At 40.1% G+C, this 27,828-nt stretch overlaps 1 protein-coding gene across 2 annotated transcripts in view; it reads left to right on the forward strand.

Annotated features, from left to right (window-relative positions):
• Positions 1-27,828, forward strand: part of ATXN1 (ataxin 1) — a 376,299-nt gene that overhangs the window by 86,785 nt on the left and 261,686 nt on the right. For both annotated transcript variants that reach the window (XM_088791372.1, XM_088791373.1), the window contains exon 2: positions 4,714-4,837. The gene's annotated coding sequence lies outside the window, so the exon portion shown is untranslated. The remainder of the gene's footprint in view (positions 1-4,713; positions 4,838-27,828) is intronic.

The following is a 27,828-nucleotide window of genomic DNA, read 5'->3' on the forward strand; positions in this document are numbered from 1 at the left end:
TTGAACTGGTCTGACTTACTCTCTTTTTAAAAAAGAAAGCCACTCATACTTCATTGTATTATATGATTTTGTCTAGAATCTTCAAAGCTGTTTTTACTTATGTTTCCAAACTCGTATGTTTTTAAAACTCTGTTTTAGACATTTTTGTGTGTTAATGAGTAGCATCTGCTCCTGTATCATAAAACAAAGTGATCCCATCCCCGCACAAATTGCCCAAATTGCAGGTTAAGTCCTAGCAGCCTCGCTGTGGAGCTATTACTACTGTTTGGTATTTTAAATGGCAAAAAATACCTTTGGTGATGCATCACATGCCTATAAAACACAGCTGCTTTTTGTAGCAGAAAGATTTGTAAATGGCAGTGGGTTTTTTTAATGATTCTTTCCAGTTCTTTGGGTTCCGTTGGGTTCCATTGGTCATGGAACCAACTGTTATCCTCACAGTTAAAGCAAAAGCATGCCACAGAGTGGATGATGAACACCTTCCTGACTGTTACTTGATGGGCGTTCCTCTCCTGAAAAATAAGATGATAAGATAACCAGCAACTGTACCTTTCTGACAACAATGCCATTCTAAATTTGTGTCGAGGCAGAAGTGCAGAAATCATTTATTTTGCTTTCTGTATGTCATGTGTCTGTGTCAGGGGAAGAATGGAAATGTTTTAATTTGTTGTAATAATTAAAGGGGCAATAGCCATTGTATTTTATATAGTTCGAAAGCTTTTGTTTTTTATGTTTTGGTCTTGCCAGTGCTACTTTAAAACTTAATATTATTTGAATCTGTAGTGACTTTCTATTGCCAACTGCCCTTATTATTAAAAGCAATTCAAGCAGAAATTCCTGTGGCTGTCTTATTCAATATCTTGTTGTTTTTTCACTACTGAGTGGTTTTAGGGAGAACTATTTACATATGTAAAGTGATGTTCAGTCTATAGGAATATGTATTAGAATACTTGCAAACTGTGCTGGAAATTATCTCATAGTTAAACCAGCCAAATTAACCAGACTGAAATTAAAGAACCAGAACTGAGATTACTCTTCAAACACCAGGAGACCACCTTTCCATCTTCTTTGACAGTTGAGTATAGATTGTAGTAGGGTTTCCAGGCGGGAATTCCCGCCCGATCTCAGGATATTTTTTCACTTTCCCGTTCCCGAAAAATGGAGCTCCCTGACCCTTGCTTCTTCCACACTTTTCCACCTTGGTGAATGGCAACTTCCTTTTTAGATATGACTGGGTCTAAAACGTGGGAGGAACCTTTTTAACACTTTTCTTTCTCTTATACCATTTGTCAACTTGACCTTTAAAATATGTGCAGAATCTTACCAGTTCTCACTACCTCCTCCCCCAATGTCACCACCTTAGTCCACGAACTAGGTGTCTTACCTGAATTTTTGCAGTGCCTCATGAGTTCTGTTTTCAACCTAGTCCCTTACGGTCTGTTCCACCCATAACAGACAAATCGATCCCTTCGAACATAATGCGATCATTATACTACTCCATTCAAAATTCTCTAATGTCTTCCCTTACTTAGACTAAAAAGCCAAAGTCTTTACAATGACCTACAAGTCCTTTCATGATTATGAAATTATTTTTCTGTATTTTGCATAAAATGATGTTTACATGGTGTATAATAAATACTGTATACATGTATGCCTGTGTAAACGCATATTTATACGAGTATGTTTAATTATTTAATTTATCTAGAATTTATTTTCTGAATGGTGTAAGACAGGGATCTGACTTTTTCCAAATTAAGAGCTGATATTCCCAGCCACTGTTTATTGAATAGAACATCCATTCCCCACTGAGGTAATATTCTACCATGAATCTGTTAGTCTTTTCCTATGCAACCTATATCTAATTGTTAAATTTTAGAAAAAAAGACGTACCTAATAAATCATGTAAGATACGATGGTGTTTTATAGATTTTATTTGATGTGGTATACTCAAATACATATAAAAACAACTTGAGTAATTGTGAAAATATTTACTGACATCCATTTATTTGACAGATAAGAAACTAATTCTACTTAGGAAATTGTGACTTAAATTTAAAAATCCAGTTAGATGCAAAACAAAGATTAAAAAATACCTCGTGGTTTTTAGGCAACTGTTTCTGACTTATGTTGACATACTATACTTTGCTGCTGCTGCTTGTAACTATTCAGGAAATTATCACAAAAATGTTTCTCAAGTTTTAAAACCATGTAAGGATATCATCTGGCGTGAAATCCTTGTTTATATAGTAACTTTCAGTGTTCAGGCGTATCTGTGAGTGCTCTAGGCCCCTGGTGTTCTTTTCTCCTATCTTATCTCTATTTATAACTTCAACTGGCAAACAAGAATGGGTAGGCAAGGGAGATTAAACTCAAGCCAGTTTGTTTTGTTGGTTATTAGTAGCCCTGCTGAAAAGTTTGCTGAAGAAAGGAAGTATATTGAAACTCTTGCTTAAAAAGAGGCGTCTAGAATTTTTCAGAGGTTTTCTTTTGATAAACATTATCTCATTCTTGGGGAACTATGTGTAATTGAGGGTCGGCTGTAAATCACAAAATGTATCACTTCTAGCCCCTTCTCTTCCTACAGAGATAAGAATGGAATATCTTGTCACTAAGATGCGTCCTTCTTTCCCCTCCTCTACAAATAGTATAAGCCGTGCTCCTCTCTGGACATCAGACTTTAGCAGCCAGCTGGTGAAGGGCCCAGAGCTAATATTGGAGCCATTCTGCCTCTCCTAGATAGATTTTGCTCCACTTGGTGAGAAGAATGTAATCCAAAAATGGATTTCTTTCTTTAGGGCAAAAACAAAACAGAAAAAGAGAGAAAGAGGTCTCAATACTATGAGAAAAATTGTGCTTCTGGTAAACTTTTCAAACCAATACCACGTTACATTACATTCAACAACATTATGTCCAGTAAGAATCAATGGCGTGAGAGATTAAACCCAGAGTCTACTCAAGGCACAAATGAACTTGCTGTGTGACTTTAAGAGGTCTGCCATTCTCTCTGGGCCAGCAGCTTCATTTGCAGAATTTGAACTAGATGACAAAGACCCTTCCCCTTCTAGAATATCAAGCTATAGAGCTGGTAACAGATAAGAGAAATGCAGCAATTTATTTTTAGTAAAAGAAGATTGATACCAGACAATAACTCACTGTGGGCTTGCTTAAATCCTCCTCCTCTCTCCAAATTCTGTTTTTACCAAAACGGTGAATAAAGATAATTTGTCCTGCTTTGAACTTCCTGGTTTATGTTGATTTGTATCAATATGTTACTGTTACACATTTGAGTGGGAGCTGAGTTACATTTCATGAAAAGTGCTCAGAAAACTAATAAAATCGTCGCAACCCCACTTTCGGTGCGTTTTGATAGCATCAAGAAAAGAAAAGACTGCCATTTTCAGGCAGTCGCTCTCCCAGCTAGACTGAAAATATAATGGTCTTAATCTCAATTCACTTGTTTAAACATTAACCAAGATTTCTCCTCCTCCTCAAAGGTTTTAAGTGCCCACATGAATTTAAACACAAATATATACAACCCCCCAAAGTCCTTTTAAAAAATGTTGAGTATTCTGTAAAGCAGTAGCTTCAAAAGACTTTCAAGGAATTGATTATTCACACAGCAATCTAGCGAGGCATTAAAGTATCCCCTCTCTCTTACAACTAGGTTATTTGATGCTAGATCTTTGGCAATTGCCTCAGGACCTTTAGAGATACGTACACGGTTTAGAGTTACAAGTAGGAAGCAGTCACGTAGTTAGAGAACTAGGTGACAGCCTTCCAAACGGGCTTGCAAAGTAGATGAGGAAGAGTGCATAAAAGGCTAAAAAAAGGATGCACACATCTTTTTAAGACAGTTTCCAGGCTCTCAAATGGCCACTGTCAAAAAACAAACAGTGGGGTGGATTTCACTAAGCATCAGATGAAGCTAGAACAACACCCTGTGACAAGTGAGGGTTTTAAGCTCGCAAAACAGAAGAGAACTTTTCAGAGCGACCTTGTCACATACAGTTCTAATGTGTAGGCTTCATCAGCTGCTTGGAGTGGGGGTAGAGAGGCATGCATATTTTAACCATTCATTTCATATTCAGTGTGTTAAGTAAATGCTGCTTTCCATCTTGGGTGGAGAAGGTCTTTATCAAGATTTATCAAGACTCAGAACGAAAACTATCAATTACTTGTTTGCAGTGCAAAATGGGAAAATTTCCTCTCTTTTATACTTTATTTTTTGTTGTTCAATCCCAGTAGCCCTTTATTTAAAAATATTCATATTAGTTCAAGCGGTCTGAGTTTATTGGGCAGAATCAGATGCATTTTTAATTTGAAATAAAACTGTCTTCACTTTCTACTCTCCGTAAACTGCATTTCAGTATCTTTCATTATGTAAACGTAATAAATCTTTCTTTATTTACTTACTTCAGTTAGTAAACTTGAAATTTTGCAAGCACATCCCCACTGGTGAATATCATAATTTTCAAGACGCATTACCTACCTAGCAGGTGCTTTGTTTCTTCCTTTCTTCCTTCTTCACCACATCCAGTATTTTACCATATGTAGATGAGTTGTGTGATAACTTTGTTCTGGTAATTAACCTGCCTGTTTGAAGTTATAAAACATACATCGGAGAAAAGCCAGGGATTTCCCCCTGAATATCAACTAACTGCTTGAATTGGCCGTTTTCATTCTGACTTGATGTTTTGTTTTGTCTTACTGCAGCATACTGGAGCAAAATGAAAGAGTTTATTTGGAGGCCTCAGAAGTACTGCTGCTACAGACCATGAGCAAGAGAGAAAGCGTGGACTTCAGCCTGCATGAATGGTCTTGAAACAAATGGTTTTGGGTAAGTCATCCGAAGGACTTGGCATTCATCAGCCTTAAATTTCATCAGTCATCATTTATTTGGTGTCCCAGGACATCTTATTCAAGTGTATGGCTATTTTTCTACAGCCTAAGCAACAGGATGTTTGAGAAAATGTTGTCCTAGTGATGGAGAGCCACGAAAGCAACTAAATTTACTTAGTGTGTTTGGTTCTGGAATGTGCAGAGTAGTAGGATCTGAGTAGAATGCACTTGTCATTAGAAAAAGACCAAGAAGAAGAAGGAGAAGGAAAAGAAGAAGAACAAACCAAACAATTAAACACACAAGTGACAAAGGACATTTCCAGATAATTCCATTTTAGCTGAGAATATAAGGCATTCATCATAGAAGAGATAGGAGATTCAATCTGATGGCAAGTTCGAGACCCTGTAGTGAAGAATCGGGATGGGCAAAAGTGAGAGGCATTGGGAATCTCCGAGTCCTGTTCAGCAAATGTTTATTGAGTACAATAGCTTTTACCTAAACATGATGCCCTGACTGACAGTCTTGGTTTGGGAGTAAAATTTAAATGCTCCAAACTATAAACGAACAATTCCAAACTACACATCAAAATAATGTGGACTTCCAAGAAAGTCTTATCAGCCTAGCTCATTGTATTTCTTGGAAACAGAGCCCTCAGATGGAAGCCCAGTTCTGCTCACCTATCTTGGTGACCTCAGACAAACTTACTTGTCCTCTTGGAATGAGTCACCTATAAAAATGCCAGGACGCGCCTCGATGATGGCCAAGGTCTAATGCAAATTTAAAATTCAACTGTCCACGCTAGTGAAATTAATTAAATAATTATACCCTTTGATTCTTGCTCCGCAGAATTTATTGTGTGCCCTTGGCAAGTCATCATTTGCAGAGGGGCTCGTTGGATCAACCAATGTGGAGAAAAGGGTTAGGAACCTGTGTGTGTGGGGGGAGGAAGGGGGTTCCCTTCTCCCTGATGGCACCAATCTTGTGAACCAGCCCAGGCCTCGCAGTATCTACAGTTAATAATTTATTCCTTGTAGCATTAAAGAAAATGTGGCACAGTGTTATATGACTATACTATTTGAGTACACGAGATGGGCTTCTTTTGAATTATTGTCATTTCTTTTTCTGTTGGGGCGCTAACTTTTTCCATCTGTGTTTATTCTGTGCTATGGGTTATCCGCCAGGCCTTAAACCTCATAGAACTCCAAACCTCGTTTGACGTTGACCAGAATTTGTTTTCCTCTCTTATTAAAGACGCTTTTCTGAAGCAGAGCTGTGAATGACACTAGATGAGACTCACCTGTCACTCTTGTTAGCAACTGGCCGTCTGCCCCAGAGTGGTGCATTATTTGGGTTTCGTAACAGCATTTGTTTTCTCCTATAAATGTTAAGTTATGAAGTGCAGGAAACCACATGGATGTGGCAGAATGAAAATGCAAACCGTGTTATCTGGAAACGCCAGTTTTATGATTCTTCAGGTGACACTGTCCTCCTTGCAGTCAACATATGAAGCCTCTCTACCTGTTTGGTAGCAGTCTTCTGTCCCATGTCTTCCTCTGCCTTTAGGCCGTAGGCTGTGGCCACCGTGTCACACAGAATTAGGAGGTCTGTTGAAGATGTTTGCATGGGGCTGTCTTCTTCTCTCCCAAGTCCTGCCTGACCACCAAGCGTAGCTCACGTTTAGTCTTGTGACGACTTCCTTTCCTTTCAGGACTTCCTGCCCATCTCTCTTTATGAACCCCTCTAACATGTAGAGTCTGCATCATTAAAGAATATAAGGCTATGCATTGCTTTATGGGTGGTCACCATCACTCTGTCTGGGCTGTAAACTTCCTGAGGGCAGGAATCAGAGCAGAGCCCAGTGTTTCTCAAAGGTGGTCTAGCCCCATGACCTCTGGATTGGAATCACCTGGACGCATGTATTAAAGTTGCAGAATCAGCAACAGCAGGCTCGATGAGTCAGAATTTCTGGGGATGTCGAGCCCAAGAAACTCACCACAGATAACTCTTTTGCACACTGAGGTTTGCAAACAGCTGTCTACTTCATCTTCCTCTCTGCCTCCTTACCAACAGCCTAGGGTGTCAGTCTGAGCACATCGTAGCTGCTCAGGAAATATTGGCTTCTCGATGTAAGTAGCCATGGTGGTTGCATTCACTCTTCAACTGCCTCGCCTTTTCAGGATGTGAAGTCAGCTTATCCTCTGAACCCTTAGAAAACCTGTTTTGTCTAAATGTGTAGTGTTCCCCCAGGTCTGAGGCTCTCCTGGAAACCTTTTTACAGAGCTTTCTATTTAACCGCTGACACTGACTGTCCCTAGTAATGGCATAGCCCCCGCCCAAGTCTGATGATAACAGGAACAGCAGATCTGGGGAGCTGGTCTGGAGTGACAGAAAGGGAGAAAGATCCGGGGACGGGAGCAGTGTGGCAGTAACCGAGGAGCTCTCGCCCAAGCTCCCAAAGCCACATCTGCTCCCTTGACAGTTTATTTTGAATGATATTTCTTTCAGCTGTTAGGGTCACAGGTTGTCAGTTATGGTGGAAGGAGAGCGGTCCCATTGCTGAAAGGGATGAAGTTAAGCTGCAGTGGACACACATCAAAGCACCCACAGTGTCAGCAGCAGATTTGGGATTTGAATCTGATGGTAACAGACTGCTGTGGTGACACTGGGTCCCCTCCTTCCCTCCTCTGCTTGCTCCAGCGAGGACAAGCCTGGGCTTGGATGATGCAGAAAAGATTTGCAGGGTATTGTTGCTTCTAGTGCAACTCCTGAAAGCCCTTGCTGGTGGATGCAGCCCTGGTAGCAGATATGACAGGTCAAGTTGGAAACCAAACAGAAGAACTCGTAGAAGCCTAGCCAGCCTGTAAAGGAACAAGTGGGATAATCTGGCAATTTATTCACTGTTAAGGTAACGACAACCAAATGCATTCATCTTTTTTTTTGCAACATTTTTTTTTTGACTCTTGCTTCTTCACAGTTTTACTTCGAGAAGTTGTACCGATCCTGAATTAAGTTTGTGTTAAGAGGCATATTCGTGCACAGTGACAGGAAAGCACCTTTTTCTGGGTCTGCATTGAATTTTGACAATGAGAGGGAGCAGAAAGGCGTAACTGAGTAGGTTAGGAATGGGCCTTTTCTCATGTTCTCAGCTAAGGGAAGGATAAAACAGCACGGTTCCCAAAGCAGGTGAAGGGCAAAAGAGGCTTTTTAATACATGCTTCACAGAGACCTGACTAGATTTTCCTCTGCGTAGCTTCTTCCAGTTGGGTGGGTGGGGGTGAGGGCTGCTTTGGGGTGAGGAGGCTATCAGCTATGGAAGAGAAATGTACAGTTTGTTGATATTAGTGTCTTTGAATCTTTGTTAAAGGCTTTAAGGTAGAGGAATAACTTGGGAGAAAATTAAAGAAATATAAATCGTGTGACTTTAGCCAAATACCAGATGCTGGCATTGCCGTTTTGGAGGTCTTGAGTGGTTCATGGAGTATTTCCTTATAAGTAGCCATCTGTGGTTGGAACAGAGAAAAGCTGGTTGTAAAAGAGCATTTGTCTGATTAGAAACTATGTCACTTGTATCGTTTACCATGAGGCACCCTTGAGAACTGCAGGATTTCCAAATGGCCACCTAAATCATAGGCACTTCTTTCAGAAGGCAGATACAAATAAGAGCCAGTCCAGTACCCTCTGTGAAGACCATCATTAGAAAGCTCCTTAAGTGCTTTCTAGCTTAGAGGCGTTAGATACCTATCATGTACCTAAGCCAACGTTCTGTAAAGCAGTACCAAGCGTGCCTTCTGTGAAATGTGTTATATAACTCGATCTTCTTGCTGATGCTATCACAGGCTAACAATTGCATCAATCCTTCAGAGGAGCTGTGTGGTTTGGTATAACTGTGAGTAAAACCACACTGGTTCAGGAAATGCAGTGCCTTGACTTATAATAGGTATCATCAAAACAGATGTTGATTTACTTGCAAGGTACCCTTCCTTGGTGACAATCTGAGAACTTTGAAGGGAGGGATTTGCTGTGCATCAAAAGAAATTAGAACTAAAGTGGCACACTTGCACACCGATGGAGTGGAAACTGAAAGAAACTCACCAGCGTTCGTTACTGCACATGCTGTCCCCGAAGGCATCTTCACATCATGGCGTCATTATCATCTCTGCTCTAATGACTGACATTGCTCCCTCTTTCTTTTCCTAGTTTAAGGTCATTGGCTTCCAACTTCCTCCTAGATGGCTCCAATTGGTCATACAGGTGCCTTCAACCTGAGGCTGGACCTACACCTGTCACTAATCCGTCTCCCTTTATGGGTTCCTTGTTTAGAGAAACAGGATCAGCAGGTAGCCAGTCATGGATTCTGGACAGTATCTCCTCTCCCTATACTTCATCCCTTGACCACATGCTGTAGTTTCACCTCTTAAATACTTTATATGCTGCTCGCTCGTTTTCCATCCCCTTGTCCTTGTTCTGTTTCAGGCTGTTAGCATCACTTGCCTGGACTACTGCAGCCACTTCCAAGAGAGGCCACTGGCCTTAAGTCTTTCCTTCCTGTATTCCATTCATCCTGCTACGTTGAGAATTGCCTTCCTGAAAAAAGGGTCTGGTTGAATTATCCCCATTCCTGAAAACCCTTGATAGCATGTGGAAGTAAGGAAAAGTGTTTCTAATACAACGTTAAGTATAAAACTCATACTTCAAAATTGTATAGATAGATAGATAGATAGATAGATAGATAGATAGATAGATAGATAGATAGATAGATAGATTACAACATAATGATAAAAATGTATGCCTGTCAACAAAGGCTAGAAGGAAATAAAGCAAAACAATGAAGATGTTTGTAGTATTAGAATGATTGCTACTTCTTTCTTTAAAAATAATACTCCTTTGGTATTTTCCATAGTAATAAATGAACATGATGAATTAAAAGGAAAAATCGAAAGGATTTTGTTAGCTTCCCCTTCCCTACAAGGTAAAATGTGAACTTCATTGCATGCCATCCAGGACCCTGAGGAATTCCTTATCAACTCACCATTTAAATCTCATCTCCCATACCTCCCATCTTTCCACACAACACGTCCTTCCTTTCTAAACATACCATGTATTTTAATAACTATATCTTTCTTCATGTTGATTCTTCTGCATGAACTTCTATTTCTCTATAAGGTGAATGCCTCATTCATTGAGGCCTAATGGAAATGTCCCGTTTTCCTGCGTTAGCTCTCTGAATTGAAAGTTTTTATTTATGTAGATATCTTTGTGGATGGCGCATGTGAGTGGAGATTGATTATTAAGCCCATTCCTGCACATAATATAGCTTAGTACATATTTATGGAGGGTAAGAAGAAAGGAAAGAGCTCATTTAGAAATACAGAAGTGATCCTTCAGGTAAGATTTAATTTGTTTTCAGATAAGCTCAGTGCTAATTACTGTGTCGTAAAAATTAGAAAAAGTAGATTAAACAGCTTTTGGATTAAACAGTTTTTACAAAAGTAGTTGGAGTCAGCGTCAGGCCATTTTAACTAAACTACTAGAAAGAATTTTTAGTATTTGAAAATTCTAACATCAGGTAGAATCACTTCAGCTTCTCAGTAGCCCCATTTGTGAAGTTATTAGAAATTGCTTCTTAAACTATTTTTTGTCATGAAAAATCATATTGCCCAAATCAGAAATTGAAAGAAATGACACATTTCATGCTGGCAACATAATATGAACAGGTGTGTTTTTTTTGTTGTTTGTTTGTTTTTTTGCCTCAAGGGAATTTAAGAAGCCAAGACTGGATAACATTAAAGGATTGATGTAACGTTTTCAATTCTGAAAGGTTATTCAACTCTAGGAATATACTTGTTACTATTTTTTCATTTCTAAGAATTCTATTTAGTTAAAATAGCGAAGGAGAAAAAATATCTTGGCTTAAATAAAATGAAAAGTCATCTCCGAAATTAATTTGGCATCCTCAAAAGTTCCTTCTCAAAGGGAGGAGTAGGATGTTTTTTAATATCCCATGATAAGAAAGCCACTGGAAAAAAAAAATCATCATTTGCTCCTGTGAGCAAGGAATTCAGAATGTGATTTTATGGCGATCAATGTGTGAGGCATGTTACACATCTTCTTACACAATATTTTGATGTCAAGAGAATATCATTTAATACTAGATATTCTTATATATATTATATATAAATTTTTTCCATAAATGTTTTAGAGTCAGTAAGTTGGAATAAAGAATTTCAATTTGAGATTTGCCACATTTTTTGCATGATAGTCTTACCCAGCCTTTAGTTTTCATGCATATAAAATCGTGATAAAAGTTGATTTATCATTAGATTAACAAATTAACAAATTGGCCAGTCAACAACATTGTGTTCTTGGACTACTATCTTGAAAACGTTACATACCAGAGCACTTTTCAGCGTTTCATAGATGTTGATCTTTGTCTGTTTTGCACAATGGAGAACCTTTGCTGAAATTTCTTATTTATCTGTCCTGAGCGTTGCATTCATCTAAAAACCTGACCCTTTGGCTGTTTAGAAGCTCCATCAAGAAATCTACGGTGGCTCAGTTGAATGAATGCAGACTCACAGTTCACCTTTAGTTATTCTCTGCTGCACCATCCATGGGGCTAGAACCTTTTCTGGTTATGGCTGCATTTCATTTACCAGGAGGTACCAACTGTTGAATTACTCTTTTGTGAAAGCCAGTACTCGAAAGCGTCCTAAATACCTAGTGACAAAAATCCAAGAAGGCAGTAGACTACTGCTGTTTTCATTACAGGTGCGTCTCGATGTAGTAGGTACTTATGTTGAACTGCCCTCTGCGGACCAGGTATATGGGTCCATGTAGTGATACGGTGGCTGTAGCCTAGCGAAGGTTGTCTGGCATTGGTTAGCACAAGCAGAAGTATCTGTAAGCATAGTAGCCTCAATTAGGAAGGCTACAAAGGAGAAGACAACTTTTCATGAGGCTTGAAGGATCTAAATTCAGAACAGAATATATGGATGGACCTCCAAGTTTTAAAATCCAGCCCTGAGAAAAGTGATTACAGTCATCATGGATTTTATTTTTTTATTTTTTTTAGTGGTACATAATAGATTGCTACCATGTTGTTGGGAAATAATATTATGTAGTGTTTAAGGGTATAAGTTCGTGAGGCAAACTTCCTGGATTTGAATACAAATCTGCCACTTAATAGTTGTGTAACATTGAGCAAGTTACTTAACTTCTTTTGGTTCCGGCTTATCCGCCCATGAAATGGGAAAAATAAAACAGCATCTATCAGAGTTGTAAAAACGAAATGAGTTAATGCATATAAAGCTTTCAAAAAATGCTAGCTGTTAACATGTCACTTTCATGGTATTACTTAGACAGTTACTCAATTCGTAATAAATTTTTTCCAGCCTTTATTCTTAGTGCCTTCCTTCTAACTGACTTTATGATTTTATGATCAGTTAGGGAAGGTGAAACGTGGGTGAGCTCAACTAGGGAAGGTGAGAAAATGCTGTGGGAACACAAAGGAGATGTTTGGTCTGGTTAGGGAGTGGTAAGGACATGGAGGAGGTATTTTGAGCTAGACCTTGAGCTATGGCTAGGATCCCAACTGGCAGAGATGGAAACAAGGCATTGCCTTCACCTGAGGGTGAGTGAACAAAGGTGAGGAGAAGGGAGAGGACAGTGTGTGTTTGAGGAATGCTGTGGACCAGTTTGGGTCCAGTGTAAGGTTTCTGAGGTGGAATAATGGGAGATTGGGAGAAAAGATGGGTCAATTTAATAATAATGATGATAATAATTAATATGAATTGTTAATTGAGTAGCTGCCTTACCCCAGATTCTGTGATTGGTGCTTTACATAAATTAGCTCTGATCACAACTCCCCATAACAGTCATCCCCATTTTCCAGATGAGAACAAATGAATTAATCCCATACCAAGGGTTGGAAAATTTTCTTAAGTGAGAGCCACTGAAGGTTTTGGAGTGGGAGAGGTCATGACCAGACTTAGCGGCGATTTACTTATATGCTCTGTTAGACTCTGAGTTCCCTCAAATTAAAGATGTGTCTTACACCCTACTGTGTTCCCCACATGTAACAGCACTGGACCTTCAGCACAGTGGATACGCCATACGTACAGGTGGAGTCTATTTTAAAAGCTTCCTTCAATACAACTTGGGAGATACTTTTTGTGCATTTTCCATTAAAGAGGAAGCTACCAATTAATCTATCAACAGTTAAACCAATTTCTTTGTGCCTGTACATGTTTCGTCTCATCTGATCCTCACAAAAAAAAAGTCTTAAAGATAAAGAGCATGACTTTTACATTCAAATTACATGTTCTTATAATGGATGAGTTTATACTGGTGCTGAAGAATTTCACACAGTTGGCAGGAAAAAAGCTAGGAGTCAAACCCTGGCCTTCCTGACCCCTAGCCTGTACTCTGCCCTCATCCCCCTACCTTTTATTGAGCCACTTCTGATTTCCAATCTCCACCAGGGTTGTTTTCTTCCACTGGTTTAAGACCACTTTGTTAGCACTCTGTTGCTTTCAGGGAAACTAAAGCCCCACAAGCACCTAATCTACTTTGTAGAGGTTGATGGAAAAACATTATTTTCAACTGTCCTCAGGACCAGCCTCCTTCTAAATGACACTGCTGGCAGGTGGCCATTTTTAAAAGCCCATCAAATTAGCTGCTTGTAAGAGCCTGGCATCCTGTGTTGGGTGGGCATGCAGAGTGAACTTGCTCTTCACAGTAAAATAGAATTTGGGAGTAAGTACACTGCAAGAACCCTAGATAGTTAAGGTAAGCACTTTGCTTCTTCCATTTGATTGAAACCAAATTTATTGTACTGAAAAAAAAAAAAAAAACCACTTAGCAACAGGCAGAGCAGCTCTTGCTTCCAAATGCTGCCTGGAATTTGGAATGACATTTAATGAAAGGAGAAGTTCAGTTCCAGCTATCACAGGTCATGGCCAGTGAACCTACAAGCACGTATTATGTAAACTCAACCCAAATCTGTATTTATTAACTTGACAGATTTGGAGTGGTTATCTGCTCAATGAAATTGATCTGCAGTAGGATTCTCCAAAAAATATCAGATCCGCTTCATGCGTTTAAATTAGTGCTCGTAAGTATTTGGCACTCATGCTGGTGCCAGTTTTCAGAGGCTTAGCTCCCCTGCAGCTGTACCTACTTTGCAGGTTTGGACGTGGTTTTCTCTCGTTCCCTGGTGAGTGTCCACAGTGGCCTCACCCCTTTCCTCGCCTGGCACTGCCCTCGTCCACTTGGGAGAGTCAGTGAGCCAACAGCACTGGGTCTCGGGGAACCAGCTGTCAATCTAGCACCCATTTTGAAAGTGTCCTTAATTTGATGTTTGAATATAGATACTTTTAATTGCGGTAAATATTTATATATAATAAAATTTACCACTTTAACCATTTTAAGCGTATAGTTCAGTGGCATTAGGTACATTCACAATATTGTGCAACTATCGCCACCGTCCATTTCCAGAGCCTTTTCATCACCTCAAGCAAAAACTATTAAACTCTAACTACTTATTCCTCCCTCTCCCCAGCTGCTAGAAGCCTCTACTCTCCTTTCCACCTCTATGAGTTTGTGTTTTTAAGGTGCCACATATACCTGGAATCAACCAATATTTGTCCTTTTGTGTCTGGCCTTTAATTTAATTTTAACACAGTGTTTCCAATATGCTTTTTTATGTGGAAAGTATTTATTTTCAATACTTATTGTATCAATAATTATCAATAAAGTATAATTCTCATTCTAATTTAAAAAACTAGGTCCTATAAGAATATGGGTAAATTGAAGATACAGAAAATTTTCCTCCTTAGTAACTGAAGAAAATACCACTTGTAAGACAAAAACCAAACTCCTGTTGGGTAGTTTCATGTTCCTCTTTGGAGCAGATTCTCCCGCACTTTGGTTTTAGCCCCTACCCGGCCTGAATTCTATGCAGAATTTCTGCAAGCAGGCTGGCATTACCGTAATGCCTCCTGGAATAGTTCAGAATTTTTTAGATACCATCTTTTGACTGACTAGTGTTTTACTCCTCTTTCCATTGATTTTTAAATTCATCATTCTGTCTACCTGCCTCTGTCCAACGACAAGCAGAAACATGTGATGGCTGCTGTTGGAAAATGAGTGAATCACAGCTCTCCACTTGCGGTGATATGATGCAAAGCAGAAGTATTCCTTTCTGCACAGAAGCAGAAGCATTGTAATTTGACTGCAGCAGTGGAATTGTAGTAGAGGTGAACAAATGTCTTCTGTTTACATCTTTAATGAGCCACAATTAAAGTAGTGAGTTGGCGTGTCAGAGTGAATGTGTTATTTTCAGATTCTATTCTAGCAATGGCTGCAGCTGGTCTAGGGTGCACTTCACTGCACCCTGGAGATCCAAGAGCCTTAAGAAAGAAAGTCCAGAAGGGTCGAATCTACTTCCTGAAGTTAATGGGACAGTAATGATTTTCTGCTGTGCTAAGGTAGAGATTTGCCTCAAATCCCAGAAGCCTGTGATTCTTGAATCTACTTTCATGATACATCTTTTTCTTCTGGCGAAGAGCTCCATGGATTGATTTAAGGCTGAGGTGCTCAGAGATATTTCTCTCTTCTCGTTTTCTGTTGCCATAATTAAGATGTGTCGGAGTGCTCTGCCTGCATTGGGCTTCTGGTGTGGGAGAGAGGCAGGACAGCATGTCCTGTAAATGGCCCATTCAGGGCCATTTAACTGAACCCAAACCCGAGCTCATTGATTTCAGGGTCGCCGTGCTGGACCACTCAGCACTGTCCCTCCCTACCTCGTCCACATTTACTTATAACCATTGAGTTTAGTTGCACTGTGACACTGATCTGAGATACTCTCTTAGAATCATTTAGATGTGTTTCCATAAATTGGTATCACGTCCTAATAAATTACTGCAGACAACAGATTTTCCTGAAAAGGTGGTAAAGCCACCTTGTTAAATAAATGGAATTCATTTAATAGCTCATCTAAAACATAACCTGTAAACATTTCTATTTAGCCATTTGAACTCAACAAAAATGTGTGTGAAAGTATTTACGATATACTTGGTGTTGAAATGGGGACTATATGGAAATATATTGGTTTTGGCCCCTTCAGGTGTCCCTACCCTTGTGGTACATACATACATGTGAGAGTATTATGGACCAGGCACACTTGTCTCAAAGCCAGTGACGTCTCAGCTTCAAAGCCTCTCATGGGCACAGGCCCTTTCTAAGGCCCAGTATCTAATTTTATGTTGGTAATTTTGAGAAGTCTTTTTTAAAGACCCATGTTCATACTCACTGGACTGGATTCATCCCTGATGAGGAATACCCATGCATAGGTTAATTAAATACCATTATTTCTCCTTCATACTAGAATATAAAATTCCCCAATATCTGCCAGCCCACAAAATAGGAAAATTGAGGGGCTGTGCAGAGCCTTTAGTATCTTTACTGGTCATTTCCAAGGAAACATATCTTGGACATTTAGCAAATAATAATATGTTTGACTGATAGTGACTATGTGCTGAATTTCCCAAACTGATGACTAATAATTATGAGTCACATGTTCCTGGGAACCCCCCTTCCCTTCATTGTCATTTGCCTGACAATACTGAGCAGTGCACAGTATTGCAGAATTTCTTAGGAGTGGAGTAAAATTGAATCATATACCCTGTTTCTCCGAAAATAAGACCTAGCCGGACAATCAGCTCTAAGGCGTCTTTTGGAGCAAAAATTAATATGACCCACTATTATATTATATTTATATTATATTTATATTATATTTATATTATATTTATATTATATTATATTATATTATATTATATTATATTATATTATATTACATTACATTACATTATATCCCAGTCTTATATTATAGTAAAATAAGACCGGGTCTTATATTAATTTTTGCTCCAAGACACATTAGAGCTGATTGTCCGCCTAGGTCTTATTTTCAGGGAAACACGGTAGCTTCTTATCTTGTCCCCGTACCACCTAAAGAAAATATTAATTTCATGGCTATTTTGTGAAACATTTTTTTCCTAGCTTGACATGGTTATTTGAAGGTAAATAATTTTCCCTGCCAAGAAATCACTTGTTACAGGTAACTTTGATTTAAGAAATAACTTATGGTTTCTAGTGTGCTAAATTCGTTTCTTTCTTCCTTTTACAAAGAGTCCGTGTATTGTTCCCAGTCTGTTGTTAGGTGTAAAAGCTAATTCAGTGTAGATTTTTTTTTTCAATTCAAGCTATGACATTTCCTGCTGAAATAGCACTGCTATGGCCTGAAAGGAAAACATCCCAAGAAAATATAACCCATTTTAAAAAAAGGAAGAATAAAGTATTTGTCTATAAAAAAGTTTTAAAAATAATTCATGGTATTTATTAGTCATTTACATTTCTTATTAGTCAAAAATCTTAGGGAGGTGTGATATCAGGGACTATTGAGGGCGAATGACAGTTGGTGGGGTACAAGGTCCCTCCTGATGCAGAGCCATGTAACCCCAGAATGAAAGACAGCCTGATATATTTTGTCCTCCCTAAAACAAGGAGGCCTGTTCCAATGGCCTACTTGACAACAGAACTTACCTTGATGACTTAGCAGCCACAGTAAAAGTCTGGAAGGGGCAGAAGCCAGCAGGCAGGATGATGTGGAGTTGGAAACTAGATTGCTTTGGGAGGAGGGTGGTGGTCACACAATCTAGGTTTCGTTGCCTGCTATGCCCCTAATTTTGTGATCTTTGGAAAGTTACTAACCTTTCTGGAACAGTTCCCTCCTCTATAAGAGCCTGGGTAATCTTTGGAGGTTCCCTTCACTTGGGATTAACAGACATCAGACTTACATGGGGAATGAAAATGGTATGAACAGAAGCGGCACAGGTGGAAAGGAGGCAGGTATGTAGGTGGTGGTCTAGAAAACAAGTTGGAAATATCCCCAATGTAAATTCAGTTTTGTGTCTCTCTCAGTGGGCAAGTGACTTTCCTGGGAGAGCTGAGCAGTGCCTGAGGTTAGGATTGGGCTCTGGGGTAGTAACTAACTTGCACCTAGAAATCAATCACCTTTCGAGGAACCTTATTTCCTTGCATGGCCTGTGCTCCCTGCCCTTCCCCCTGCACAGAAGGCTTAGCTTTATGTTTGTGCTCAGGGCTGTGCTGGCTTCGCTGCCTCATCACCCCACCGCGCCTCACCTTTCCTTCAGTCAGACCTTCAAGATTCTTCTGCAGATGCTCCTGGGCCACCGTGGATTTTCTTTCTCATTCTGAAGCCTTGTTGAAATTCATTTCTCTGCAGATTCAGAGGTATTTATTTCTCTTGCTGTTGTCTGACTTAAAGAGTCAGATACTATTGTGTATGTTTTTGACAGAACTCGCACGTGTGCGAACGAGCTCTTGTAATCAGCAGTGTCGTCCCAGTGTGAAATGCCTGCGTCTCTTGCTGGTTTGCTATTTAGTTGTTCAATTCACACTGACTAGAGCTTGTGAGCTTGTGTCACTTCCTCAGTTTCCGGGCAGTGTGTAAGAGGGGCTCCTTCTCTCAAGAGCTTTGTAATCAAGGCCAATGGAAGCACAGGAACAGCGGAGTACTAGTGGTAACGCTAATGAAAGCAATGGCCATTTTTCCAGAGCTAACTATGTACCCGGTATTGTGCTGATAAGCGCTTCCCATGCACTAAATGTGTGTGTCCACATACACACCCACAGTACAACAAACGCTTCATTCTCATAACAGCTCTATGACATAGGGATTATTATTATCTGCCTTCTATAAGTAGAGAAACCGAGGCCCAGGAAGAGGAGGTAACTTGCCCAAACTTACATATTTGGCGTGTGTAGGACTAACTTTTTCACTGTAGAGAAATCTAGGTTAGAGCTAAATCTATTGATTGCGTGGATGCCAGAACCAGACAGGGTTAGTTTAGATGGGATTAAGGGAGAAAGCGGTTTACGCTGTGTTTTCTAGGAAGAGAGAGTCATGACTGTGTGAAGTGGCAGGCAGCAGGGCATTTCAAGCTGGAGATGATTGCATGCGAGGACCGAACACAAAGAAGCTGGACAACAAACAGCACTCACTGCTCAGTTGGGGTGAAGACCATGCGTCCGTAGGTATCATGGCACCTAGGGAATCAGCATCAAACGAGTGAAGTTATTTTGTTAGCTGTAGTGTAGGCATTGCCGTAATTAGCAGCAGGTCAACACCTTATAAAAATCTCTCCAGAGTGTAAAGACGTGTTTCTAACAGAAATGTGTTAGCCTGCAAAGCGAATAAGACACAAACATTAATGCCCTGCCCTTAGGAGATTTCTCCCTGGGTTTTCTTTGCCAGATGACATGAGCTTCACACCCTGGCTTTGAGTTGTCACCATCTTTGCTTCAGTTTTCATTAATTAGCTGAGTCTAGGTCTGTAGTCACTTGAAGCTGCTCGGGACTTATTTGCGCCAACTCCCCTGGACAGCTCGGCATAGTCACCTATTCTGACAGGTCTGCCTTGCCCTGGCAGCCGCGTAGCACACTCTGTTGAGGCAGCTGCCTGTCTGGGAGGGGAGTGTAGCAGCATCTGTTGGCAAACACATACGTAAGGGCAGACCCTCAAGGCCTCCAGATGGTAGACATTGGGGAAGAGATTTAAACTTGGGCAAGAACTGGAAGCTAACTGGGGGACCTGGATCTGTGGGTTCTGGGAAAACACACACACATTAAAATGAGGAATTGTATGCATATGTGTAGTAGGTCTTATTTGTTTCAAGGTTTTTTTCCCCTCTGAAATGAAAAAAAAAAAAAGCATTGAGAGGTATTTCCCCAGGCTTGTCAATAGCTGGCTTGTTTGTCTAATTAATTAATTTACTAATTACTTTGCTTATAATCCTCCTTGTTCGGAAAAGATTTATGGGAATGCCGTAAATCTCTAAATCTAGCAAACAAAATCTTATGAAGTTGCCAAGAGCAAGCTATATGCGCCTCTTTTTAAAAGTTTTTTACCGCAAGATGACTATATATCAATAAAAGATTCTAAAACTGAGTAATTAATGTACTTACATTTCTTACCTAGTTTCCACTTTTGAAAAAATGTGCTTTTCCTTTAAACTTCCAATTGTCTAGCAGTTTCACATTTGTAGCTTCTGTACAGATTGGTGTTTGTGAAACTCTAGTGCTGACATGGTAACTCTTGTTTTTTGTTTTTCTTAAAGCCCCCCTGCCTTTGGAGTACTGTGCATGTAGCACCGAGGAGCCACCTCTGACTGTGGGATCCTTACTGCCTACCTAAGCCCTCATCCCCGGGCTTTATCACCTGGTCTTTTTCTGCTTTGTTACATGGCTCCCAGGAAGCTTAAGTGGCTCTGGTCATTAACAAAAATCTTGCCTGTAGGAATTCAGATCTGAACTTTGGAGAGCACACTCAGTATGTTCCTTCTGCCCACCAATCTCGTGGAAATCATAGTGTCACCTAGCATTTACCTTCTGTCTGAGTCTACCCAGCTCTTGTGCATGTTGCCACGTGAAATCCTCATAGCTCAGTGTGGCGGTACTGACAGAGAAGACTTTGCAGGGTCACCCTCAGCATGTGACAAGACTGACTCGTTGCCTCTCCCACTGTCCCAGGAAGAATTCTTCCCATCTGTGGAACAGGGACGAGTGGTTGGGTGTTGTGGAAGGAGGCAGTGAAGGAGAGAATGGTGAATAAGGGAAAGGGGCAGTGCACACAATCCACTCTTTGTCGATAAAGAAAGGAAGCTTCCCCTGTGCTGGGCACCCCATTAGCATCATCTGTAACCTCCCTTTTAAGCCTCATAACGACCCCAAGAGATAAGCGTTATTGCTTTTTGTTTTACACGTGCTGCAAGACAAAGGTTAATACGATTAATAGCTACCATGTCATAGAATATAAAGCAGTTCTAAACCAGCTTTTTCTGACATTAAATGCATACTATGTTCAAGCATGAGTGGGTTATTTTTGAGCTTTTCTTTTCCTCCTTTTTCCTTCTGATGCTCAATTTTTAGTTATTCCATGGCAAATTGAAAAATTCCTGAAAGGGTGATAGGGGAAATAAGTAAAAGTATCTGAAACAAAGCTGTTGTCTCTTAGCCATTCTAATCCAAGTTTGTGGCTAAGATGAGAGTTTTACAGTTACCTTGGGATTCCAGAACACTGATTTTCCTAATTGAGAACTAAAGCAGGCAGAGTGCTATAGAAATGTGAATCATAAAACCAAGGATCTGAATGAGGAGTGGTGAGGAGGGTACTCAGTCGACTTTAGAAATGGATGGAATGTCCAGTGAGACCTCCGGGGTAGATGTGGGCCAGATGGGGGACTGTGATGATTTAGCTTTGGAGTGATAATGGGATTTTGACGTGTGACACCTGGGTGATTTTAATACGTTGCGCCATATCGAGAGCTGACCCGAGTGGGCACCGATATCCAAGGGTCACAGGTCGCAAGTCTGGGTGCCACTGAGTGGTAGCAGATAGATCGTGAGCTTTATGAACAGGGGTAACCAGAAGTGCCCATCTTTCGAGACTGATTTCTATTTGTAAGGTCACTGTATACCTTCTGGAGCATTGGGTCATGACAACACCAGAGGTGGGACCATTTGATATTCCCAACAGTGGAAAAAAGCATAGGCTCGGGGTCAGAAAGATAAGAATTCGAATCCAGCCTCCATCATTTGTTAACTGAGACCGTGGGCAAGTTGCTCCAAGCCACCGTTCTCTGAGTGATAAAACGGGGATAATACTCATGCCTCAGAGGACTGCTGCCCGTCAAATAGTCAGCACAGTACCTGGCACATCAAAGGACCTAATTGTTATCATTATTATTTAAGAGCAACTAAGAGCGCAGGCGGTCTCTTTTACTGTGACTATGAAAGCTGTGGTATACCGGTGAAAGGGTTCCTCCTAATTTAGTGAGAAAAATCCTTGAAATTTCTGCTATAGCAAAAATGCAAATTACTACTGGATACATTTCTGGCAGCCATATAAGCCATTTACATAATGAAACCTCTCTAACATTATTTCTATTAATAGCTACACTTCTGAGTATCAATTTGACCATTTTGTATTTAGAAATCATTCTATGAACAGATTCCTTTTCTTATCATGTCTTCTTAATACCTCCTGACAAGGATCACTCTCTTTACTTCATATTCATGTTTATGATTTCATGAACTCTTCAAATGTTAGTTTACTGCCTAAGAAGCTCATTTTTTAATAATGCGCTGGTTAGCATGGCACTTGGAAAACTAGGTTCTCTGTACCTTTCTATTCCTATAGCATCCTTTGCATGGAAGCGATTGCTTCTCTTAGCGTTTCCCTAACAAATCCCGTTGATTGACCTACGAAGAACTTTGGTCTGCATTGGTTTGTTCATTTGGCCAACACTGTCATTCATCCACTGAGGCCCTTGGATTTCTTTATCCGTATGCGCAATATATTGCTAAGGCCTAAGACCGATTTCTGTCAATTGGCCTCACAACTTCAGCTTAAGAACAGCACGGCTGTATCCTCCACTGGAACAATTCTGGAGGGTGTGCGTGCTTTTCTCCTGTTTCTCTCTGACCTCTAGCAAGAGGGTCACAAAATACAGAGGTGTTCAGATGCTTGTTGAATGAATGAGTGAGTGAGAACCCATGGCTGGAAGGAGGTTGCCCTGGTAGGAGGAGTTCTAAGACATCGGGTTTTGTGACTTTGTCAATGCGGACATGGCTTCTGGGACAGGAGCAACACGGCAGGCACTCTCTCAGGAAGCATTCTCGTCTTAAACTTTAGAGTATCTCATAAGTTGTTGGATTTTTTAAAATTGCCCTTTCCGTTGGGGTGGGGGGAGGTGGGTTGTGTATAAAGGCTCTAAGCAGGCAACATTGATAAACTTAAAAAAAAAATTAGGTTTCTATTTTAAAGAAAACCTTACTGCTTTTCTGTTTGTTTTGAAATACGGTTTTACTAATGGGTATTCTTTTTATTGCCAGTAAGGAAGACTCATCAGATGCAGCTTCAGAGAAATGGGGATTTTGATAAGGATGTGAGGGTGTCTGATGGATTTTAGGGAAGAGTGGCAGTTGGGCCTTAGGTGCTGAGAAACAAATCAAACAAATCAAAACCCCAGACCAACAATCATGTAGTATAAACAGGATAGGCAATTTCCAGGAAAACAGATGCTCGCCATGCCGTCCAGTGTGTGTCTCTACAGAGGTTGTACCAAGGTTGTGTGATTCTTTACCTTTACTTGTGCTGCTGTTGAAGACTTTGTAATCATTAGTGTTAATATTGCTGGAGAGAAAAGTTAATTAAGATGTCTGTTGTTATATTGTGGTAATTCCTGTTTGCAGGGCTCATTAACATCTTTGATCAGAATGAGCAGCTCTTTCATGGTTGGAGTGCACCAGAATTACACAATGTAGGGAGCCATTCTTGAGCTTGTTCTTGTTTCTTCTTCCCCTCACTTCAGCCTGCAGCTCACAGGCGGATCCCCCAGGTGCTGGGGGTGGGGTGGGGGGTCAGGGGGAGCTGAGATGCGGTGGATCTGTATCCCTGTGTGGTAGGAGACTTGCTGAGAGAGTGATTCGGAGTGATGTTGAGGAAATGGTTCCAAAAGCAGGTTTGGAAAGTGTTTGAGGAGCCTCCTGTAACAGCTGAATGTAGTGAAGGAAAAACAGACACACCTCAATGTTTTCCATGTAAGAATATCCAAACCTGTAGAGAACTTTTATAAAAATTTATTTGAGCCAAAAAGAGGATACACCTGGGAGCAAGATCTCATCAGACTGAGATAAATGCTTCCGAGAATAACAGTTTTCAGTTTCTTTTATGCATTTGAAATGAAGGAGGGGAAGAGAGAAAGATTACACAGAGGTGGGAGAAAGCAAGGTGGGGATTGGATTACAGGATAATTTAACAAGGTTATGCGCTCCCTTGACAGTGATTAATGGCTTACTGCAAAGGTGTGTTAAGGTAGACGCACAGAAACAATGGACCGGGCTTGCTTAAGGCAAAGATAAACGTTTTACTAAAGAAGTTACAGGTCTGGGGTGTGACTACCTACCGTGACTTGCTCAGGGATTTATGATCAGATCACCCTGAGAAGTTACTTGCCATAGAAACCCTTTTTTGTCCACACTGTCCTTTCTGTCATATCCTAGAAGGCAGCATTGAGTTCACTGCATGGCGTCATACAGTTCTAGGTCACCTACAACTTAGAGTTCCTGTGAGCTAAATTTCTGTCTTCAAAGGAGGAAGCAGACCTAAAAAGTGAAAATGGCTTGACCAAGAAGAGGTCAAACTGGAGTCTCCTATCTGAAGAGCCAGAAGTGTACGTTTGGGCTCGTGATTTTTGTTACCACTCCTTCTTCTACTTCATATTATCTTTCCAAAATGACCATTTACAGTGCTGTAGCTCTGTTCTCAGCTAGGGCTTTGTATCTGTAATCATCTGCCAGGGCTGCCAAAACAAAGTGCCACAGACTGGGACGCTTAACCAAGAGAAATTTATTTCCTCACAGTCCTGGAGGCTGGAAGTTGGAGATCAAGGTGTTGGCAGGGTTGGTTTCTCCTGAGGCCTCTCTCCTTGCCTTGTAGACGGTAGTCTTCTCCCTGTGTCCTCACATGGTCTTTCCTCTGTGTCTGTCCTAATCTCCTCTTCTTATAAGGACACCTGTCATATTGGGTTAGGGCCCATCCATGTGACCTCATTTTATCTTAATCACTTCTCTGAAGGCCCTATCTCCAAATGCAGTCACATTCTGAGATGCTGGAAGTTAGAACTTCAGCATATAACTTGGGGTGGGGGTGGGAGTGGGGGCAGACACAATTCAGCCCATAACTATCTATAAATTAATTTGATTTCATTATGGATAAATTCCATATGGATCCATATGACTATGGATGATATTCATTACCCAGTCTTTCAACAACCATTTCAACAGGCTTGCCAGATGTCAATTTTACTATAATATGCAGCCAGCCAATTTAAAATGCTATTTATCAGACCGTAAATATTTTTAATTGCTCACTAGGTGCTAGGCATTGTGCGCGTCCCGGGGCGGGGGGCGGGGGGAGAAATGCACACAGGAAAGACCCACGCCCTGCCTTTTTTGAGTTGAGTATGTCAGGGAAGGCACGCTTAAAGAAAAAAGAAAGACAATTTGTGAAGATCGTCATGAAAGAGGACGTACAGGTGCCGTCTCTAGATCGTACAGTAAAATCACTGCTTTTTATTCAAATCTTCCATGGTGGCAAGTTCCCATTAGGCTCCACTGGTCATTTGCCGCTCAGCGACTGTTGGAGCATTCATGTGTCTGGAATGCTACGGTCCTGAAGAGGAAAACATCAGAAGATATTACTGTGTTTATTTCGGATATGTTTTCTTATGGCCAGAATGCTCACTCAGCAACTGGATTATTTATGTGTGCTCAGGGAGTTTTTCTGGAAAGGGGAAAAGTGCTATTTTTACCATCTAGTGGTGTTCTGATGTCTCCACAGCAAACCAGTTCTATACTGAACCCCATCTGTCTCTCTTGTGGGACCATGTCTTTAGTCATTTTTTGTCCTTAATGTCTGGCATGGTGCCTGGCATGTAGTAGGTCTTCAGTAAATATTTGTTGAATGAATGTGTGTCGATTGAAAAATTGCCTACTACTACTAACTGTCTGCAGAAGATAAATGCCTTGCCTCTCCAGAAAGATTGTAGGCTTCTGAGCAGGCGCATTGTGAGTCTCACACTGTCTACCTGACTCAGCACCTTGTAAATGATAGGTAATGCCATCTCTAAATCCTCTAGCCTCAGGGGAGAGGCCAGTCATCCCTGCATCAGGAACCATGGACGATTCTTAGAGTAAAGGTGGAAAAACAGATACAGGTTATTGCACAGACATGCATTAAAAAATGTAATCTGTGCGATTTACCTTGTGTTTTTTTGTTGTTTTTTTTTGGATTTATGGACTTAAAGTAACACCCATTCTTTGTTCCTGGGGGGATAGTACGCCCTTCTCCACTTCTGCTGTAATCTCTGCTGCCTTCATTATAGAAGTGAATTAAGGTGAACTTTGAAAGAGGGAAGAGATGTTAACTTGCTTGAATGCTGTGGGAGTGGGAGTGGGAAGGTTGTTCTAGGCACAAAGATGGCAACGAAAGAGACTTGGCTGTTTTTCCATTTCCAGTAATAGTTGACAGTATTTATTGTTTAACATTTTTAAAAGTATTCTCTGAACCTCAGGATATTCAAAAACAAGCATTTCATGGTAGAGATTATGTCAAATGATAAGAGATGCATTATACGATCAGTGGTAAAAACAAAGGTTGAAGTTGCTGTGATGAGAATTTAAACATACAGAAGTCAAAAAATTCAGGAGTTCAAATTAAACTGCAAGTGTGACTCAGTCCCCTCAGGCATATGGTAGTAGCATTTTCTGAATTGTGGCATATTCTGTTAAATTTAAGCCCTTGTTTTTGCAAAGTCGTGTGTCAAGGTTGCAATGTGAACAGTAACTTTAGACTTGCATGATTTTTTATCTTCTTCTCACCCGTGGTATATGCTGTTGTAGCATTTGTACACTGAAATTTGGTATTGCTTATAAAAATAAAGTGGTGCAGTGCTCAGTTTATAGTGCACAATCTATGTGACTTGATGACAAAGAACTCTTCTCTGTTTGAACATGACCTAATAGTGAAACAAAACACAGCCACCTCCACTTTTGATATATATATATATCAAATTTTGATAATTAATTATTACCAAATTATTATGGTAGAATACTGGCATTAAGTACGTTGATACTGTTATACAACCATCACCCGCATCCATCTCTAGAACTCTTTGCTTTGTAAAACTGAAACTCTGGACCCATTAAGTAATAACTCCCTATTCTCTCCTTTCCCCAGCCCCAGGCAACCACCATTCTACTTTCTATCTCTATTAATTTGACTGCTTTTAAGTAGTTCTATATACTGTGTTTCCCCTAACCAGAAAATAAGCCCTAGCATGATTTTTCAGGATGACATCCCCTGAACATAAGCCCTAAGGCGTCTTTTGGAGCAAAAATTAGTATAACACCTGGTCTTATTTTCGGGGAAACATGGTAAGTGGAATCATACAGTATTTGTCCTTTTGTGACTGGCTTATTCACTCAGCTGATGGTATGCTTTTAATAACAGCTCTATTGAGATATAATTCACATACTATAAAATTCATCCCTTTAAAGTATACATTTCTATGGCTTTTATTGTATTCATAACTGAGATATATTTGAAGAGAGAGTAAATTCAATAATTTCTTTCTTGGTTCTGGAAAATGCACACATGCTTTTTATCTGGCAAGTCTTGTTATAAAAATGTCATGAAATAAAGGGAACAGAAGGTTAGGGGCAAATAGCTAGATTATGCTTAGTTTGGTTCAGATTAATTCAGATAACCAAAATATTTTTGTAAGTATGTTTGCTTTAATTGCACCATCTTCATTTTGTATCCTGGCGCCGGCAATATGTGATTATTTATTGTTGTTCTTTTGAGAGTATTATTTGCCTGCAAAATTGATTGTGATGAGTTAGCCAGAAATTCAACAGAACTGAAATTCCTTGAAGTCCGATTTGTTCAAAGACTAGTTTTGAGTTGACTGAGGCTATAGATGGAACTGGCACTTGAGTTACTTGAGATCTGGAATTCCAGTGCCAAAGAGGATATTTTGGTCTAAGTTAGAAAAATGGCATTTCATGCTTATATACTGCTGGTGGGAGTGTTACTTGGTACAAACATTTAGGAAAACAGTTAGACATTATCCAGTAAAGATGAATGTGTATACACTATGACTCGACAATTTTCCTTCTAAGTTTGTTCCTTCGAAAAACTTCTGTATACATGCATGAAAAACATGTATGCTGTCCATCACAGCTTTACTTACATTAATAATGGTTTAAAATATAAACCCAAACCACCCAAGTGTTTATCAAAGTAGAATGGATAAACAAACTGTGATATAATCAAATAATAGAA

This window comes from Rhinolophus sinicus, chromosome 14 (genome assembly GCF_057876585.1).
Source record: "Rhinolophus sinicus isolate RSI-liver-muscle chromosome 14, RSI-T2T, whole genome shotgun sequence".
Classification (NCBI taxonomy): domain Eukaryota; kingdom Metazoa; phylum Chordata; class Mammalia; order Chiroptera; family Rhinolophidae; genus Rhinolophus; species Rhinolophus sinicus.